Below are 18,780 nucleotides of genomic sequence, written 5' to 3'. Positions count from 1 at the left end.
TTTAAATTATTATTATTCAAACTAAAACCCCCGTGTTTCTTCATTAAAAAATAAACCCCGAAAATGATGAGCCTAAAGCATAATATGTCATAGTTTTGGATTCAAATGCTTTTCTGTGCTTGATTGATTTTGCCTGGTGCAATTAAGCCAACTAAGATGACCAGAAGGCAGGTTTGTGTCCATTTTTGAGTATTTAATAGGTTCCAATACACCGTACAAGCTCAATACAGCATATAAAAGTATCTGAATCCAAAACAATTACCCAGGTCTGGATACAGAGAACTAATGTGACAATTTAAATAATTTCAAACTGCCTGAACTCCCTGTTCAGGGCCAATAATCTCTGGCGCCACCTGCCAGTGACTACGGTGCTTGGCAGGGAAAGAATCCTGTCGTGGTGAACTTTGCCCCAGTTTTTGACAGCCCCAGAGAGCCAATCGTATGACCATGTCATGTACAAACCCTCTCCCACAGCCGTGCTCTCTCCTGTTTGCAAAGGTCGCACGTGAATTTAGTGTTGTTCTTTCTTTTATTTCATCTGTCTGCTTGTGTATGTTACTTTTCTAGAGGGCTGAGGGGAGTCTACCATCCTGCTTTATCTGCCTGCCGGATTTCAATAGCGTTGTTTGTTCACTGTTTTCAGGAACCGATAGGCTTTGGTGAAGCCAGTTCAAACAAACGGAGGGGAAAAAAGAAAACTGCAAGAGGGAGAAAAAAGTCCGGACAGCAGCAGAGACCTTTCTGAAAACATCCATAGCACACACTGTCCACAGCCAGCCGGCTGTCTTTGTCCTTGTGCGCACGGTTACATAAGCTAAGGACTGCGCATAAAGATTAATGAGGTTATTATAGTGTAGCGTATGGATATGTGGAACCTTAGTGTTTGGTTTTGATAATGAGCTGCATTGTATTTAGTTGCTATGGCAGATGTATGAATTTAGGCGTTTCCCGTTTGGCTCTATTAATGTTAACTATACCTGGTTCTTAACATTGACAGACAAGGCGAATCCTGCTCCACCTATCCTATTGTTTAATTTTCTTTTTATGTAAAGTAATTGCTTAACTGACTCCTATCTAGAGCAACCAATACAGTTGATGTCTTCTTTAAAAGTCCACATATGAGAATACATTTAATTTTTACAAATAATACTCATTCTGACAGCTGGGGGTTGGGCTGGATCTTGCTTACAGGGCCCAATGGTATACCTCAGCTTGCAGCTTCCAAATTATCTTGCTGATTTAATGCTCAGGTTAAAAATACAGTGGCTAGCTGCATATTGTTTTATTCAACCAGACATACAATGTTGTTGATGGGGTCCTTTAACAGATTTCCTGAAGATGACCATGCCCTCACTGTAGAACCATTGTCTGTGCAGTGGGGAGAATATTCCCCTTCATTAGCTGTTGGAACAGCTGTTGCATCACCCTGTCTTTGTTGCCTCTAACTGTGGTCCTAGTGGTCCAATCAGGGGCTGAGTAATGAGTCAGTAACAGTGACACTGGGTCATGGGGGAAGGTGATGTTCTCTGCAGTGACCAGAAGGCAGACCCAGAGGGAGAATGTCAGTGAACCACAAACACACTTTTCTTCTCTCTGCCGTAGCTGAGAGAGCTGTCGGCCGCAGAACTGCTGTGTCAGCAGAGTTTCCACGCGAGCACCCCTTCAAGGAGATCTACAGCCAAGCAGCGTGACGGAAACCTTGCCTCAGAGCAAACGGGTCTCGTCTGCCATTGTGAGTGTGTGCGCGTGTGCGTGCAAGTTTCTCTCTCGCTCTTGCTCCATTGCTTTTTATCTCCAGTTTTTTTTTTTGGGGTGGTGGGGGGGGGGGTAGCTTAACCTTAACCAAGTTGGCTGTAAAATTTTCAATAGGAAAGGACTACATTACAGGGATTACATAAAACAGTGACATTTGGAGCATTACTGTCAAGAGAAAGTCTGAATATGGTTTTGCCTGAACACCAGAATCTTTCTTTGTCTTGGCTTCCATTAGAGAAACATGGTGTGTTTGAAGAAACCCCCAGAAACCACAACTTCACGTCCTCCCAATCAATTCCCTTGTTTCTTTCACCAGTTGTAGAACAAGTCATGATGCTCAAGCCTCTTCAAGTGACTCACTAATCTCATGGTTATGGGATTAGCATCACTATTTTAGTAAGATTTCTCTGAAGAGCGAACGCAAGCTGCCTTTCATTTGCTTCCAAACTGTCTCCTTTTTTCAAGATGATTTTCCCTTAATCATTTTTAAGTAACGGGTCTGATAATCCGGCCAGTGGGCAGAAAGAGCCAGAGGTAGGGAGAGATCTCCGCAGCGGAAGTGTAGATGAATGGCAGGAGGTAAGACAAGTTACAATATCATTATTAGGCAGTTGTGAAACCATTTTTGGGAAAATGTAGTGCGTTCACATTCACACCACTCTGCAGGTGCACAGTGGAGCGCTCTGGGGTTTGACAAACAGGCGTTGTAATGCCTCAGTGCCCAGTGGGCCCTAATCCCTCCCATAATGCCTGTGTGTGGGAATCAGCACTGTCAGCGTTCCTCCATATCATCGCTCTGAGAGAAATTGGGGCCTCTCAACCTGCTTAGCCAAGGGTCAGATCCTGCTTAGCCCCCCTGCCACACCCTAGCACTGCCAGCCTTTGAGTGCTTAGCGAGAGGTTGAGTCATGTCTGACTCAGTAGTCTTCTATACTGCAGTTGTCAAACTTTCCGAAGGGTCAGCAATGCCCTCCCTTCCCTGTCCAAGTTAGCACTTCCATACTGCAGCTCTGCCCCAGAGATAAGCTCTGCAGGTCACACAGCAATGGTCAAATTCTGCCAGGAAATAAGAAAAGCAGATTTTGTTTTTTTATTTATACGTTTGAACCTTTTTGACCCTGTCGAGTGGAATCTGTCAGGTGTCTGATATGTTAACAGCGCAGCATCTTGCTTCTTATGTAAAGGTGAGAACTTCTCACCTTGAGCCCAGCTGGTGTGAAGGATTCATCTAGGGATATAATGTCATGTCACGTCAAATTACTTTCTGTTTCAGCTGCCCAAAGCTTCCCTTGTCATTAAACCCAGAAAATACACAATTTCAAATCAATTTTAAGCTTTAATATTTTCATGACCTTTCAATGTGATGTCAAACCGGCTGACTGGTTATAGATTGTTGCATTAATATAGACATTCAAAGTGCTTTACAGTGATGAGGGGGAAACTTCACTTTACCACCACCTACAGTATGTGTAGCACCCACAACGTACCAGATGAGGTGGAGAGGGGGAGACATTTGTTTTGGCAATTGAATCAGAGGATGATTAGGTGGCAGGCTGAAAGAGCCAGGTTGGGAATTTAGCCAGGACTCCAGGACTCCTACTCTTTGCAGTGAGTGTCATGGGATCTTCAATGACCACAGGGAGTCAGGAGCTTGGTTTAACATCTCATCTGAAAGAAGGCATCTCCTATAGCTCAGTGTCCCCATTACTACGCTGGGGCATTTGGGGTAATTTGACCAGACAGAAGATTGCCCCCTTCTGTCCCACCAACACCACTTGCAGCTGCAACTTCTTTTTTCCAGGAGGGCTCCTATCCAAGTAATAACCAAGCCCACACCTGCTTAGCTTCAGCCATTTGGCAGGAACAGGGTGTATGATGGCATGGCTGCTGGTAAATGATAAATGATCAATAGCCAAATTCCCACCAAAAATGTCTCGCCATCTGGGCACCTAATCACCCCTTATATCTGACTGGAACTACAATCCCATGCTTTTCCAACTTACTTTGATTCCCCAGGTGGTCAACGAATTGAGCTCTAAGTTGACCTATCTGGCTAAATAAAATATAACCTACGTAACATTTCTGCCACAAGAATCTATGTTCCCCGTAAGGAGCCTTTAATGGTCTCAAGTGTGTCAGCACTATATGCTCAATCAGCTTGAGATGCTCTCCCTGCAGTGCTGAGGTGATTTATAGGTCACGGGGTCAGTGGGGGGCCTGGTCTCGGGAGGGAAAATGCGAAGGCCACAGCTGGGTTGAATGTCACAGTTGGGTTGAATGTCACAGTTGCTGCCTTGTACTCCCATGCTGGTGGTGTTTGGGGAACAAGCGGCCTCAGTGCCATAAGCATGTGATATTAATCAGTATTATGAAATAGTGTGTGGTATATCTGTCCTTGGTTCACAGAGGCAAGTAGTCTCTTTATGTTATCCCTAAATATTGAAGCTCCCCCAGATGATACACTTCCGATCGACAGGTGTTATAATGCTTGATATTTGACAGGGTTTATTTGAAAGGCATTAAAAGACACCATGTAGAAATGTCAAATGAAATTTGTTTTATTTTGATGGGAGGGGACTTTTTATCCAAAGGGAGCGTACCGCTCCAGTTGTATCCCAGTTATAAAGTAACAATTGGTCCTAAAATGTTTTATGCTGGGTCTATAACCTGTATGTATTTTGCAAGTGTATTTAATTTAACTGAATAAAAATAGAATGCAGATGTTCATAATTCATTTTAAACATGTGCTATGTGTATTGCTTGTGATTTCCCTCCACTAATGCAGGAGTCTGGAAGGGGTTTCAACCTCTTAATCCTCTTAAAGTACCACTCTGTGACATTGCATGCTATCAAAGGCAGGTAAATGATCTCATTGTTTCATGTTTTCACTCACTTACTAATAGGCAAAAGCAGGGAACCAAAAACCACTCAAAACTACTGGAATTCTATAGTCTTTCAGAGCTGCTTAAAGGTCTTTACCAATGGTTGGACATATAATTCTTAAATGATTGACGTATTTGATATCATTGCCTGTTATCACACATGAAATATTCATACAAAAAAGCCCATATGCACAGAAAATGTCCGCAATCTAGTTATTTTTGAGTTATCTTTGGCCTGCCGGTGGCACTCGAGGAAGGGTCATGGGATCACCAAAGTCAATAGGTTTTTTGCTCTTGGGAACAGGAACTTGCAAAGTAATCCAGCCATTACTTTTCAAGAATAGTCAATCACAAATTAAAGGTGTGGGCTGATGGTGGCGCTCGAGAAATGGTCATAGGGTCACCAAAGTCAATAGGTTTTTTCTTCTTGGGGACATGAATGTGCACAGAATATTTCATGGCAATCCAGCATCACTGTTGCAGATGTTTTATGGTAACCCAGCATTACTTTTTCAGATATGTCTCATTGACGGACGGATGTCATTAACCTCCTTGATGGAAGAAAATCTGGAAAAATCTAGAGAAATCACAGCCCCAAATTCTTTTTCCACTTCCTTTTTAAAAATCATTAATTTGCATTTGTTTATGATTTTGTGCGTCACTGCTAATGCTCCTGCCCACACACAGTGATTGATGTGTTTATGAAAACATGAAAGAATTCCTTTCTTCATTCATACACATCCCTGGAAACACGGTTTCTTTTGTGTGGCGTCCATTCTTAGAGGCACGGCTTCCTATTGAAAAAGAAAACTCCCTTCAGATCCTGCGTGCATTTGAGTGTGTGTGGGTGGTGTTCTCAGTGTTTTCAAACAACCCAGAGCAAATGTATTCCATTGAGTTTTTGGGTTATTGTACGAACATCCTAAGCATACTGCTTTTACAGAAATCGGCAGAGATTCAAATATTGTCACACATTGATGAAATAAAATGGTGACTTGATGAGGCATTTTAGATAAGACACACAGTGAGTACTGTCATGATGCAGCCCAAGAGTAATGTGGCGTGTGTGGTTTCAGCTGGTCACTGGTCAGAGACCCAGCAGTCTGATGGGAGTCTGGGGCCTGGCGCTCCCTCAAGACATGGCCAGATAAGGGTGGGACCCACAGCCCTGTCAGCAGAAACCAAGCCAAGTAGGCAGGTTCTCATCCAGCCCTGCCAGGATGCCAACTGCTGGTGCTGCCTACCCACCCCATTCCACCCATTGCTTCAGCAACAATGCGGCAAATGTACTCATCTCATGAGCCAGTGACAGCAACGTCTACAGCATTTGTTCTATTGCATGTGAATGTTGTGAACTTTCATACTGGGGAACAAAACCTCCATCACAACCTTTAGTAAGATGCTTTATACAAGTTGCTCTCAAAAAAAAATCCATCTGCACACATGGTTTTGGAACAAAATTGGGCCTCATTCACAAAACATGGTAGATTTGATGAAGTGCTTATGAACGTTTCCACAAACTTTTTGGCATTTGTTTTTTATTTTTTATTTGAATGTGTTCTTTCATAACATCAGAACCTATGTGTGTTTGGAAACGTGTAAAAGCATACAGAATATTTTTTCATTTAGAATTGAAAATTGTATTATCTAGCTCCTGATTTCAATGTCAGTTTAGATGTATTCCGTTATAAGAGCAGTTTTAGTCGTCTTAGATTAGATTTTTGAAAAGCTTGTTCTTAATTTTATTTCAGTTTACAGTGTTTTTCTCTCTTTTCAGCTTCGTTCAATTTCGTAATAACCTTGTTGTGTGTCATTTATTTTGTTTATTGCTAAAAAGTGATTTATGATTTTAAAGACCAACAAGCATGCAGCCAAACCCAACACTTAGCAATGACTTATTTGTTGCTTTTAGATTATGCCATGAGGAGAGAGAGAGCACACATTTCAGGGCAGCTCATATAGTGTACATTTAAACATGATGAATCACTGATGTTTGCACACCAATCTGAAGGCGGCATTTGTTTTTATGGGGTTGCAAAAGTGTTTGTATGCAAATCAACCTGAACAGGCAAGCACATTCAGTTTCACCTTTTATTAAGAACAAATGGAATAAAAAATGAATATCATAATGTATGGTGATATTGTAGCAGGTAGATTTGTGCAGCTCAGATAAAGCCAGTGTATTCTGCAAACAGCTGAAACCAGGCGTATTGCAGCATCACTGTGAAGAACTGAGTACTGAGTCATTTTATCACACTTTTTGTCTGACGTTCTCACAGGGGAAGCGCAATGGAAATTTCCTTCCTTGGCAGGTAGTTTTGTGTCATGGGAATCTTATTCCTTCAGTCCATAACTTAAAAAGATCAAATTCCCATTTCACCCAATTCTTGTTATGTCAAGACTTTACTGACAGGAAAGGGAACTGGTGTAATTGGCTCGAGAGTTCGAGACGCTGACGCGTATGAGCTTAGCAGTAGTGCCTTGCTTAAGGAGGGCACCTGAAGGTGGAGGCTTAAGGTTAATCTACTGAAAGACAAAAAGAAAATGCAGCTGCAGGAATTTAACTGGGTCACAGCCACATTTTCCAACATCTGGAAAAGCTATCCTAAAACTATGCAGACACTGACCTAGTTCAGCCAGCACACAAGAGAAGCCACACCTGGGCTCATACAGTAAACGATCAACATCCCCACCACCCCAGATCCCCAGAGACCATGGTGAGGAAAGGTCGCCTTCCTCCTGACCCCTGTTGCCTTTCATAAGTCCATTTATATTTAAATGTATGCTTCAACACTGTCTCTATTAGATGGATACCTGGCTTTCTGTTGGTTTTATTGAAGGTGCGGTGAGAGGAAGGCTACGGAAGCTGCTTGTGGATATAGGTTATGTACACTTATTAAAATGTATTAATTAATGCTTCTCACAGTTCAGCAGAGGAGACAAGCATTAAAGGTGAATTTTGGGCACCCTGTTCTAAAGCCAGTAGGCTTGTGTAGCGTGCGACAAGCTAGGGAGCGTCTGAATCCTTATTGTTCTGCTGCAGAAACTTTTGTGGTCCCCAGTCAGCCTGGGGGTGTGACTCGGACGGAGCGCAGCGTAGCCGGGGAACAGTGCAAGGAAGCGCCACGCCTTTGCCCTCGCAGCCTGCCCCAAAGCTACAGCGGACACAATCATGGGAAACGGGTCTGTTTTTATACGCTCAACAAGGTCCTCCTGATACATGCAAGTATGTACACACACACACACATGCATTCGCACACACCCGCATGCATACACACATACAAGCTTGCATATATTCTTTCCCCCTACCACACTCATACAGACATGCTCTCCCATGGCCAATCACAAAGTTCTCTCACACATCATCCACAGCATCCACTTTATTTAGTATGGCTGTGCTAGTGAATCAGATCACATCATTCCTGAGGTCTATGGGTGGACCCATACTGGAGGCCTAGCCTTATATAGCAGTAATCTAACCAAGACTAGTAATCACGCAGAAGAGAAAGTCTGCACCATAGCAAGGCTGTGAACTATATGCAAGGCTGTGTGATTCCTGACCCCTCACTCTTTCCGCATACCCCTGACTGCTTTGACAGCCTCTAGCCTCTTTATATTACAGTTGGGGAGGACTTCCTCTGCCAAATGGGGTCTTCAAAAGACCTTCCCTAAAAGAAAACAGGTGAGGAAATGTCCTTTGATACTGCAGCCTGCAGGCAGGCAGGGGTTAACAGGGAACAGCAGAAATGCAAGCAAGGTTTTTCCGCCCGCTGTTTTTTTTCATATTGTGAGCGTGTGTTTGTTTTTTTTAGATATAAGGGATGTGAAATTACTAAAAACATTCATTCCATTTCCCCCATCTGTGGCCTACATCTCAAAGGGCAAGAGTATCTGATTGAAGTGATAATGATACTGAGTTTTTTTTACACCATATGAAAGGTAAAAAACTAAATCATCCTCTGCCTCTTTGCTGAATCTGACTTTGACCAGACGGTTGGGTTCCCATGTTCTTTAATGAATGTTTTGCTTTGATGGAAGATGCTGTTTCTCAATATCTAAAGAATGTTTATTATATCCAATGTGAAGTTGTCAGTCAGGCTTAATGTAATGTAAGGTAATGTGATTCTCTGATCCTCTGATATATTGCTTATTTAGGTCTTCAGACTCCCTCAGCTCTCAGTGGGGAGGGTGTGGCCCCTCGCTGAGGCCCAGACCTGGCCAAGGTTGTCTGCTGATAGTCTCAAGTACATTGCAACAGCCGGCTGTCAGCTGTTCCACCCATCAGGTCTTCAGCCTGCCTCGCATAAATATGCGATGGAAAGCGCTTTCAGGCACACGTCGCTCTTTTATTTTATACATGCACACACAGCAGAAGGTCAGGCGCAGACAACTGACAGAGCTTAATCCCAGTGCAGGAAGCTGAAATGTAACGGACATTATTTGTCCATGCAGGAAATCAGTTCCTCCTGGCTATGTCGGGATACTTTTAGCTGCTCATTAGCATCGTGTAGGTATCTTTGACATCTATCTTTGAAGTCTATGTGGTTATCATGTACTGCGTGTGTAAGAGACCTAACTCCCCCACTGCCCTCAATGGTGCCGCCACAAGCAACAAAACTGCAAAAGAGGAGAAAAGAGAAGTGTTTCTGCCCACTTCTTGCTTGGGTCACCGGCCCTGCCAAGAATGCTTTCTCTGTCATTGCGTGTGATTGTGTGGGTGGAGGAGCTCTTGAATAGCATCCTCCAGTGAATGGAAGTACACAGGCTAAATGAGAGAGACAGGGCTGCCACACAGCAGGGGAACTGTGGCCCTTTGGAACTGCAAATCTGGGGTGTTAAGATGTACATTCATTCAAGATGGTCATTAACAAGCAACTCAACGACAATCGAATTATTAATGAGCAATCACCAATCTCTCAGTGAAAAAGGAAACCTCATGAGATATGCACAATAGTTTTTGAACTTAACATTTGGCCAAATGACAAGCTATGAAAAACTGAGCTAAATAATAGTACAGTGCACAGACAGCAGCTTGTTACAGGTTATGTGTTATTCTTTTCTTTGAGGATTAAGAGTTTGCATCAGGCAGGCATCAGATTTGAGGTAGCAAAAATATATTTTCATAAGTATAGCTGTTCTGAATTAGTCTTTTTCTGGTGCTATAAAAGAAGTATGCCTGCATATACATATGTTATGGATTGTTTATGGTCAGACATTGTATTTGAAATGTCTCTAAATGTCTTTCTCTGTTGCAGGTGAAACTTGATAGTGAAGGTAAAGCAGAAAGAACTGTAGTCCAGAGTCTGTGTATTAACTGAGGTGTTTGAAGTTGGAATATTGTTGCTGTCTGTGTGTTGCTCTCCTTCACTGCACACACCAGAACAAGGCGGGGAAACATGTGCAGCCATTTGGCTGTTAGCCCTCCCCTTTATCCAAACATATCCTTGAATGTGTGCATATGGGTGAGCAAGTCAGGCAGTCGGAAATGCCATAGCATTTTATATTGGGCCTTTGTAGAAACGATACATTGCAGATTTGCTTTTTTCCTTCTTATTACATTACATTACATTATTGCCATTTGGCAGACGAATCAGAAGAAATACGGGTCTTTGGTAGCTACGGTTGAAGCATATTAAAGTGTGAAAAGAGAACTGGGTCTGGACAGCAGTGAGGAGGTGAGGAACGTGGGAGATGAACAGAAATGCATGAGCTACGGGAGCGTGGGTTACCACTGAGGCTAAGCCTTTTCTCTGTCACCCTTGAGCAGAATCCAGTCACGACGGCAGGGAGAGGCAGTATGCTTCTTCTCTGTTCCAGGGGGACAAAGCACTCAAAGAGTCCAACTGAGAACAGCAACAATTCAAATAGAGAGGACCAAAACAAGGCCAAGTGTTCAGGAGGCAGACTGACTGTGAAGCAGAGCCTGAGTACCGCTTGCTATAAAGAGTGAGATCAACCTGCACCTTCCCCTGCCCCTCCCTGCTTCCCTGTAAACCTTAACTGTTGTTGTTGTCTTTACTTGTGTTATTACACTAGGATGATGCCTTTGCTAATTTTGTTTGGCTAGGTAAACTGTTTATTGTTCGTATATTTAAATGGTGCAGTATATATAAAAAAAGAAAAGAAAAAACGTTTAGTAATTAATCCATTAATCAAATAGGCCCTTTTCTTTGTTGTACTGTTAGCAGTTGAAATTGTACTTCCTTTCTAGGGTCTTTCAGCGCACTTTTCCTTGGTTAGGGGTATTCACGTTGCACTTTGTTGTTCAGTGCTCTGGATAAGAGCATCTTTCAAATGCCATTAATGTAATGTAATTTAATGGAGAAGAGCTCATTGTGGAGAGCAAGCTGTGTGTTGGGGGCAGGAAAACATAAGAGGCCCAGTTGTTAAAGCTTTGCTCTGCCAGGGGTGGTTGTTGTGTTGTTAAAATCACAGTGTTAGTCATTGTGAGATATCTCCAGTCTCCTCAGTCATATTTCTGCTTCAGTGGCAGAGGATGAGGGGTGATTTGGTGGGCTATAAGGGGAGGAGTACTTTGAGACCCATGTTTTTGTTCTTCACAAGGAGAACAACGAGAGCACAGCGAGTACAGTATTATTTTGGATATGATTCACAGAGGGTGAAAAAAATTTGACAGCTTGCTACAGCCTTTCCAGCTCCTTTTTATTTACTGAAGACCACAAGCCCTGAAACTAGAATGCAGGATTTCTGACGTTTTTTCCAGTAATTCAAAAAATGAATCAAGTGAACAAGTCACTGCAATGGAAAGTGTGATTCATAAAACAAACAAAAACCCTCTATGATTAATCTGTTTTTGTGTTTCAACAAAGTAACTTTGGGGAGCTTTTTGGGATGCAAGTTGTTAAAACACTGGAGTGTCTTGTGGGGATTTACCATACAATGCCATTGCTGGTGGTAGTGGCACCCAGGGAAGGCCTCCCTTTGGCTGATGAGGTGCCAGTGGTTTGGCCTGGTGGAGTGGGTGTACAGTTCAGCTCTTGAACAGCAGAGGAGAAAGCAGCGCTGCCTGATAGCACATCCTTGTGTGACCTGAATGCACTCTCCCACTTACTCTCACATTTACGGAGGATGTTACAGCAATGGAACAGGCTTATAACCATGAACTGGGAGAAAAAACAAGGACAGACAAAATATTTGTATTTGTATTCATTCAAAACTTTAAAGTTCATGCAGGTCAGTATGGAGAACATTTTTATTGGTTTGATTATAAAAATTATATTGATTAGCACTATCCCTTAAAATAAAATTGCTAACTTGGTCACACATATTGAGTGATTTGCAGAATAAAAAGATTAAAAAAAACACCTGCTCATATCCAAATTGCAAACTGCTTTGTAATGACTGGACTGACTAATCAAAAAGCTTGAGGGGGATATACACAACAAGAACAAAGTAATTTCCTCTTGTAGTTGAATGCCTGATTTTGTGTGTGCTGTGGTTGCTTTAACATGGTCAAACATGTTCCCTTGATCTGTCTGTTCTTGTCTGTATGAATGTCTGTTGAACATTTATCATACAGTATATTTGTTCTCTTTTGTGGAGCCTACACTAGCTTTGTTGAATATGATGCATCTTAAACATTCCCTTATGGTGTTAGGTAAAATGAAGGGAATCAGATTGCTGACCATAATGTATATATGTAACCAGTATATGGAGAACAAGGGTGCAGATGGACCCTCATATTCCCAAGGATGCCTCTTCTACTTTCCTCTATTCAATACAGATCTTTTTGTGTTTGTTTTTGACTGTGTCATTCTGGTGAACCTCAATCAATGTTTCTTTCAGGCTTGTCAAACAACACAATCTAGAATGTTTATTTGAGGCAGATCACTCCAATTTCATTATGAACGTATTTTGTAAGAAATTAGTCATAACTCTTCTAATTTGTTGTCTCAACAGTTTTGGTAATTTGAAAGCAAGGGAAAATTTGCTCATATCAAACTAAACTAAATACTATGAATATAATTTTGGAGGATTATGATGTGGGACTGTGACAACAAAAACTGTCCTTTTAGAAAATCACATTTTAGAATGTGAGTGATGATGCCTTAATTTTATCATGTGAAATGCCAGATCAAACCCAGGTTTGAAAAGACTTCACATAAGGATGAAGGTCTCCTTTTAATCCTAAAGTTCATTGTAATAATGCTCTTAAAGGATCACAACTCAATTTTCTGATATTCATCTGTGGTAATTACCCTGAAGTGCAGTGTGTGGGACCAACAATGTTCTTTTTTTCTGCTTAAGGAATCATCCATGCATGGAGGACCACACAGAATATAATAAGGGAGGGTGGGGGTGCCTTTCAAGGAGAAGAAAAGTGATTTGTTCTTCTGCCCAGATGAACATTTACAGTATGTAGAAGCTGACAAATCAGAGGTGGAAAAAGATGAGGGCGCCTTTCTAATCCTAGACCCGATTAGAATCTGCAGGTTCAGAATAGAGTTTTGGGCATGTTTCCCTGTCGAATGACATTCACTGAGATAACAGTCTTGCGCTTTTTATCAGGGCTGCCTTTCATCAAAAACAAATGTTAGTTGCAGTGCAGTGGTGAGGACTAAAGGATGGGACCTGTCTACACATGGCTTTGTGTGTGTTTCTGGCCTGTTTCTCAGTCTGCTTAGGGACATTGCCTGGTTTCTAAAGGAATCAATGTGTTTGTATGCTCTCACCTGCAGCTGCAGATGGGCTCAGAGGCCTTTGTCCTCTGTCTCGAAGATGTGAAGCTATGATACATCAGGCCACAGGTTTAAAGACAGTATAAAGTTGCAGTCTTGGTTAACAATGTGAGTCATTGTTATTCCTCTTCTCTGGGCATCTGAGACCTGTATGTGTAAAGTAAAATCAGTATTTGGGTCAACTTCAAACTCAACTAGATTCAAATAACCTCCTTGAACCCTTCCAATCTGGCTTCCGACCAAAACATAGTACAGAGACTGCCCTTGTCAAGATCACAAACAACCTCCTCCGTGCTGCAGACTCTGGACTTCTCACCATCCTCATCCTCCTCGACCTCAGCGCTGCTTTTGACACCATCTCCCACCCACTCCTTCTGGAGCGCCTAGCAACCCTGGGGGTCACCGTTACTGTGTTAGCCTGGCTAACATCCTACCTGACGGGGAGACAACAGTTTGTCAAGCTAAAACACCATAGGTCCAGGTCAGCTGCAGTTACCCATGGTGTCCCTCAGGGGTCAGTGCTTGGTCCGTTATTGTTCATCATTTACCTCCTCCCCCTTGGCCGTATCATGCGTTAAAATCACATCAACTTCCACTGTTATGCAGACGATACGCAACTCTATATCTCAACCAGGCCCTCTGTCCCCTTGCCCCCCCTGTCCCTCCTCAGCCATCTTCATGACATTAAAACCTGGATGACTACAAACCTCCTTCAACGCAATGGCAAAAAAACTGAAATCATGCTCATTGGTTCAAAATCCACATTGTCCAAAACACCCAGCTTCCTGACAACCATTGGTTTCCCTGTCCCCCTGTCAACGCAAGTCAAAAGCCTTGGCATAATCCTGGACAATACTTTATCCTTTGGTCCCCACATAATAAACATCTCAAGGACTGCCTTTTTTCACCTACGCAATATCTCCCGACTCCGCCCCTCACTCTCCCACAGCAGTGCTGAAACTCTAATCCATGCCTTTGTCACCTCCCGGCTGGATTACTGCAACAGCATCCTCTCAGGACTCCCAACAAACTTCAAATTATACAAAATTCTGCTGCCCGAATCGTCACCCGCACAAAATCTCATGACCACATCACACCCATCCTCACTCAGCTACACTGGTTACCAGTTCAACAGCGCATTGATTTCAAGATCCTCCTAGTCACATACAAGGCTTTGAACACCCTTGCTCCCCCCTATCTCCCTGACCTTCTTCACGACTACACCCCAACTCGCACTCTCCGCTCCTCCTCAGCTGGCCTCCTGTCTATCCCCACCACCCGACTCTCTACTATGGGTGCTCGAGCATTCAGCTCTACAGCACCCAGGCTCTGGAACTCTCTACCCATACACATCCGCCATACAGAGTCACTGTCATCTTTCAAAAAACTTCTCAAAACTCATCTGTTTACTCTTGCATACCCCTGACTGTTTCCTTCCTTTCCCTCTGTTTGTTTGATATGAATTGTATATTCATTGTTAATTATTTTTAATTGGATATTTTGTATCATGTTTTTACCATGTTTATTTTGTATTTCGCACAATGTAAGGTGACCTTGAGTGTCTAGAAAGGCGCCACTTCAAATAAAATGTATTATTATTATTATTATTATTATTATTATTAACTGAAGCTCTTGACCCGTATGTACATGATTGTATGAATTGCACTGCTGCCACACAATTGGCTGATTAGATAATCGCATGAATACGTAGAAATCTTCCTAATAAAGTGCTTGGTGAGTGTATATTCCCTTTATTTACCCAAAGATCAAAGAATAACCCCAAATCATTAAAGAAAGACACAACAAAATGGCAGTAACATCAGTGATCCTGATTGCATTATCTTGTTAAGCCTATCAAACCAGCTTAACCTTTGCAGTACAACTGGATGCTGAGTCATAGGTAACTTGTGAACCTATGGTTCACTTTTGAATAGTGTTCCAAGATCTTTATTCAGCACTGGACCACGGCATCAATGACAGCAACTTGTTCCCTATGACATCTGCTTTGAGAATACCAAACATGATTACACTGTATATGGAAAATCTCAAATTTACATTATGCTATTTCAACTCAGCTTTGGGAGCATACGCAGAGGCAGGAGAATGATGGTCTTTATCAAGCCATGCTGACTTCATGTCAGCACTATAAACAGTCTGTTCTCCTTTGGGGGTCTGATAAGGGGCACACTTCTATAAACCACCCTTCATATGTGTGTGTCTGTGTGTATTCTGTTAATACGCTATGGTATGGTTCGGTATACATCATTACTTGTTGATGTTGGTGCCTCAGCATTTACTCTGCAGTTGATTGATTGCCAGGCTTTTGACTTGTATTATTTCACTGGTCCATGTGCTAATGGGCTACTGGTCACCTATGAAAGATATGCTACAAGCAGCCTTTAAAAGCACATTTAATAATAATCTTGAGGCGAACAAAGCACTGCAGAAGAAACACATCTGCTTTTAGCGCTGTTATGCTGCAGTTTCATTGATGCCTGTTGTGGAAATTTTCCTCAACACTGTGATGAACCAAACTTAGTAATGTGATGGGCTCTGGGTGTAAACTGCACAGCAGACTACAAAGCAAGAACAAAATGAGACGAGACCAATGAAGGGGGTCTTAGCTCCCCAGCTCTTGAGGTCAGCACTCAGAGGGGTTATGTTTAGTCAAGACAAACTCCTTTTGCTCTGACGTCTGAGTCAACAACATCCACCCCAAAATAACATAACAAAGTGAGCCCTGTCCGCCCCCATCCTCCCAGCTGCGGAGCGTAATTTGAGCCTCCCGCTGGCCTCCGTACAGTGCAGCAATCGAGCATATCAGAACCAACGGCCACAGAGGGCCCGGCAACAGCCCTCCATGTTGTCTGTCACATTAAACTCATATACTGTATATGTTTTTTTCATGCAGCGCTAGAAGGCACCTGTCTGCTGCCTTTCATTGGGGAAAAAAAGAACCTCATGAGTAAGCAGAAATGTTTTCATTGAGAATATATGTATGTACAGTGGCACTGTTGTTTTGAGTCTATATTCCAGCACATTGGGTTTGAATGAAGCTCACACTGACAGAATGGATAGGAGGAAGTGCAGATAGTCAGCTTTAATTTGAGGGTATTTACATCCATATCAGGTGAACTGTGTAGGAATGTTAGGGGACCCAAAAAAGAAGTGTCAGCAAAGCAGGCCATCATGAGGCTGAAGAACCAGTATAAATCCATGAACTGGTTGGTAGATTGTTAAATCTACAGAAACACCTACTCGGATACAGCCAAATGCTTCAGAACCCTTTGGATGGCACTTCACTTTACTGTTGGACAATGGTCCCAATCATACTGTTAAAGCATAAAGCAAGGAGTTCATGGACAAAAAATTGAATGTTCTAGATTGACCAAGTCAATCAGCTGACCTGAATCCAACTGAGAATTTATTTCACTGAAGATAAAACGGATGTAAATACCCAAACATTAAAGCTGACATTCTGCACTACATATCCATTGTTTAATTTCAAATCCAATGTGCTGGAGTGCAGACCAAAAACAACTAAAATTGTGTCGCTGTCCAAATACTTACATACTGTATATCACATAGTTTATACCCACGACTGTCTTGAGCAAACAGAGATTATATTACAAACCCATGTCTTGTAGCAAATTAAAAATTGCAAAAATTGTTGAAAGTAGTCATTTGCATATATTTATATGGTTTGTTATAATATATTAATTCAAATGAACCTTCAATTGAGAAGACCTAAAAAATATAGCTGTAACCATTTGAAGTATTACTTTTAGGTTAATCAAATGAAAAAAAAAATCAGTGTGTAGAATGCACAAGAAATTTGCAAAAACTCCAAAGCAAACCACAACACCAGAATTTTCTTTGTACTACATTGTTGCTTACAACATTTAACAAGGAAGCAACTGCATTAAGCTAGATAAATAACACAGCGTGTATTGTTAAAAAAGCAGAGCCATCATGTTATTCAGTTTAAGCCTATTTTTGTCGATGGAAAATATCAGTATGCTCTGTTTGAGAAAGGAGGTAAATATTTGAATAAGGTCTGTTCAAATTGCTGTATTCTTTGCATGGACAATATCATGATCTTTTCCAAATGATGTTCTGCATACTGTGGATCCTATTTTAACCAGCATAAACTGTTTATACTGTTTAATCATGAATCCTCAATAGTCTGTTGGGCCTGATTCAAATACAGTTTAAATACAACAAACAGGAGATGTGCATATCGCAGCTGACTCCCAAATTATTTATCTTGCTCAAGACCTTGAATTTGACCTGCAGACTGAAGTAATTTGCTACATCTTTTATATTTTTGACCAACTATTCCCCCTCCACCACACAAATACACCATGTATGAGAAAGTGCTTCTTTCAGCTGAGTGACTATCTGTGCCATGATCTCAATATTGTTCTGTAAAACTGGTCTCCAGGCAGGCAATGATTAACACAGCAAGGCTGGTGCGGGTCGAAGTTGAAGGGATGCTCCCCTGGCAAAAGTGTGAACACAGAATTATTACTGAATCCCAAAGCCAAGAGACCCTTTCTCTCTGTGGGACACCAATCACTGCGGTCACAAGGATGAAATTCTAAGATTTCAGGGAGGCAAAGGAAGAGGAGAAAGAAAAAATATATTGCAAACAGACTGGTGATGTGGATCGCTATTTTCTCAAGACTTAAAAGCTTGTTGACTGAATTGTATTATTAAATGTTTTACTGCCCACTGCATCTTCAGTTGTGCCGAAACATGCTGAGTAATGGAAATGTGGTAGTTCCCACAAAATAAATGAATGCACTCAAGCAATATTTTTCAGACAAGGGAAACGCCAGAGTGCACAGTTAGGTCACTGATCACAGTGGCGATTTCTGTACTATAAGGCATTTGCTCAGAAATTGGCTGCTTTTTTCCCTGACTATTGCATTTCACTTTTTCTCTCAGGTCAGAAGGTCCTGCATTGTGTCCGACTTGTAGAATTTGTCTTTCATATAAACAGGCTTCCTTGGTTATGGGGCAGTTAAGAAGGTTTTGGTCTATTTTTTCAAGAAGAGCAGTGCATTAGAGTGCTTGAGTTGGTCCAGAGAGTGTAAGATTCATATTAAATACATTGTCACTGTAGTCCTCAAAAACACCATACTTGTGTGTCTTAAAAGACCTATGTTTAGGCCTATGTTTCATCTTTTAATCTTTAAGTCTTCCCTACTGGATTCATACCATTTTATGTTTCTTTCACCTGTAGACAGTTCACTTTATTCTCATTGGTGTGTTCAGTTTAATTTGCCATATTTACTTTTATTGTATGGCACTCAGTAAAATAGATTTAATGTTATAAGTGCTGTGCCACAAGAGCACAACCTCAGACTGTTACCAAACAAGTGCATTACATGTATCTATAGACCTATGTGGCTTCCGTAATGGCTCTCCGACCCAAAATT

This window comes from Conger conger, chromosome 13 (genome assembly GCF_963514075.1).
Source record: "Conger conger chromosome 13, fConCon1.1, whole genome shotgun sequence".
Taxonomy (NCBI): Eukaryota; Metazoa; Chordata; class Actinopteri; order Anguilliformes; family Congridae; genus Conger; species Conger conger.
This window is presented reverse-complemented; position numbering follows the sequence as displayed.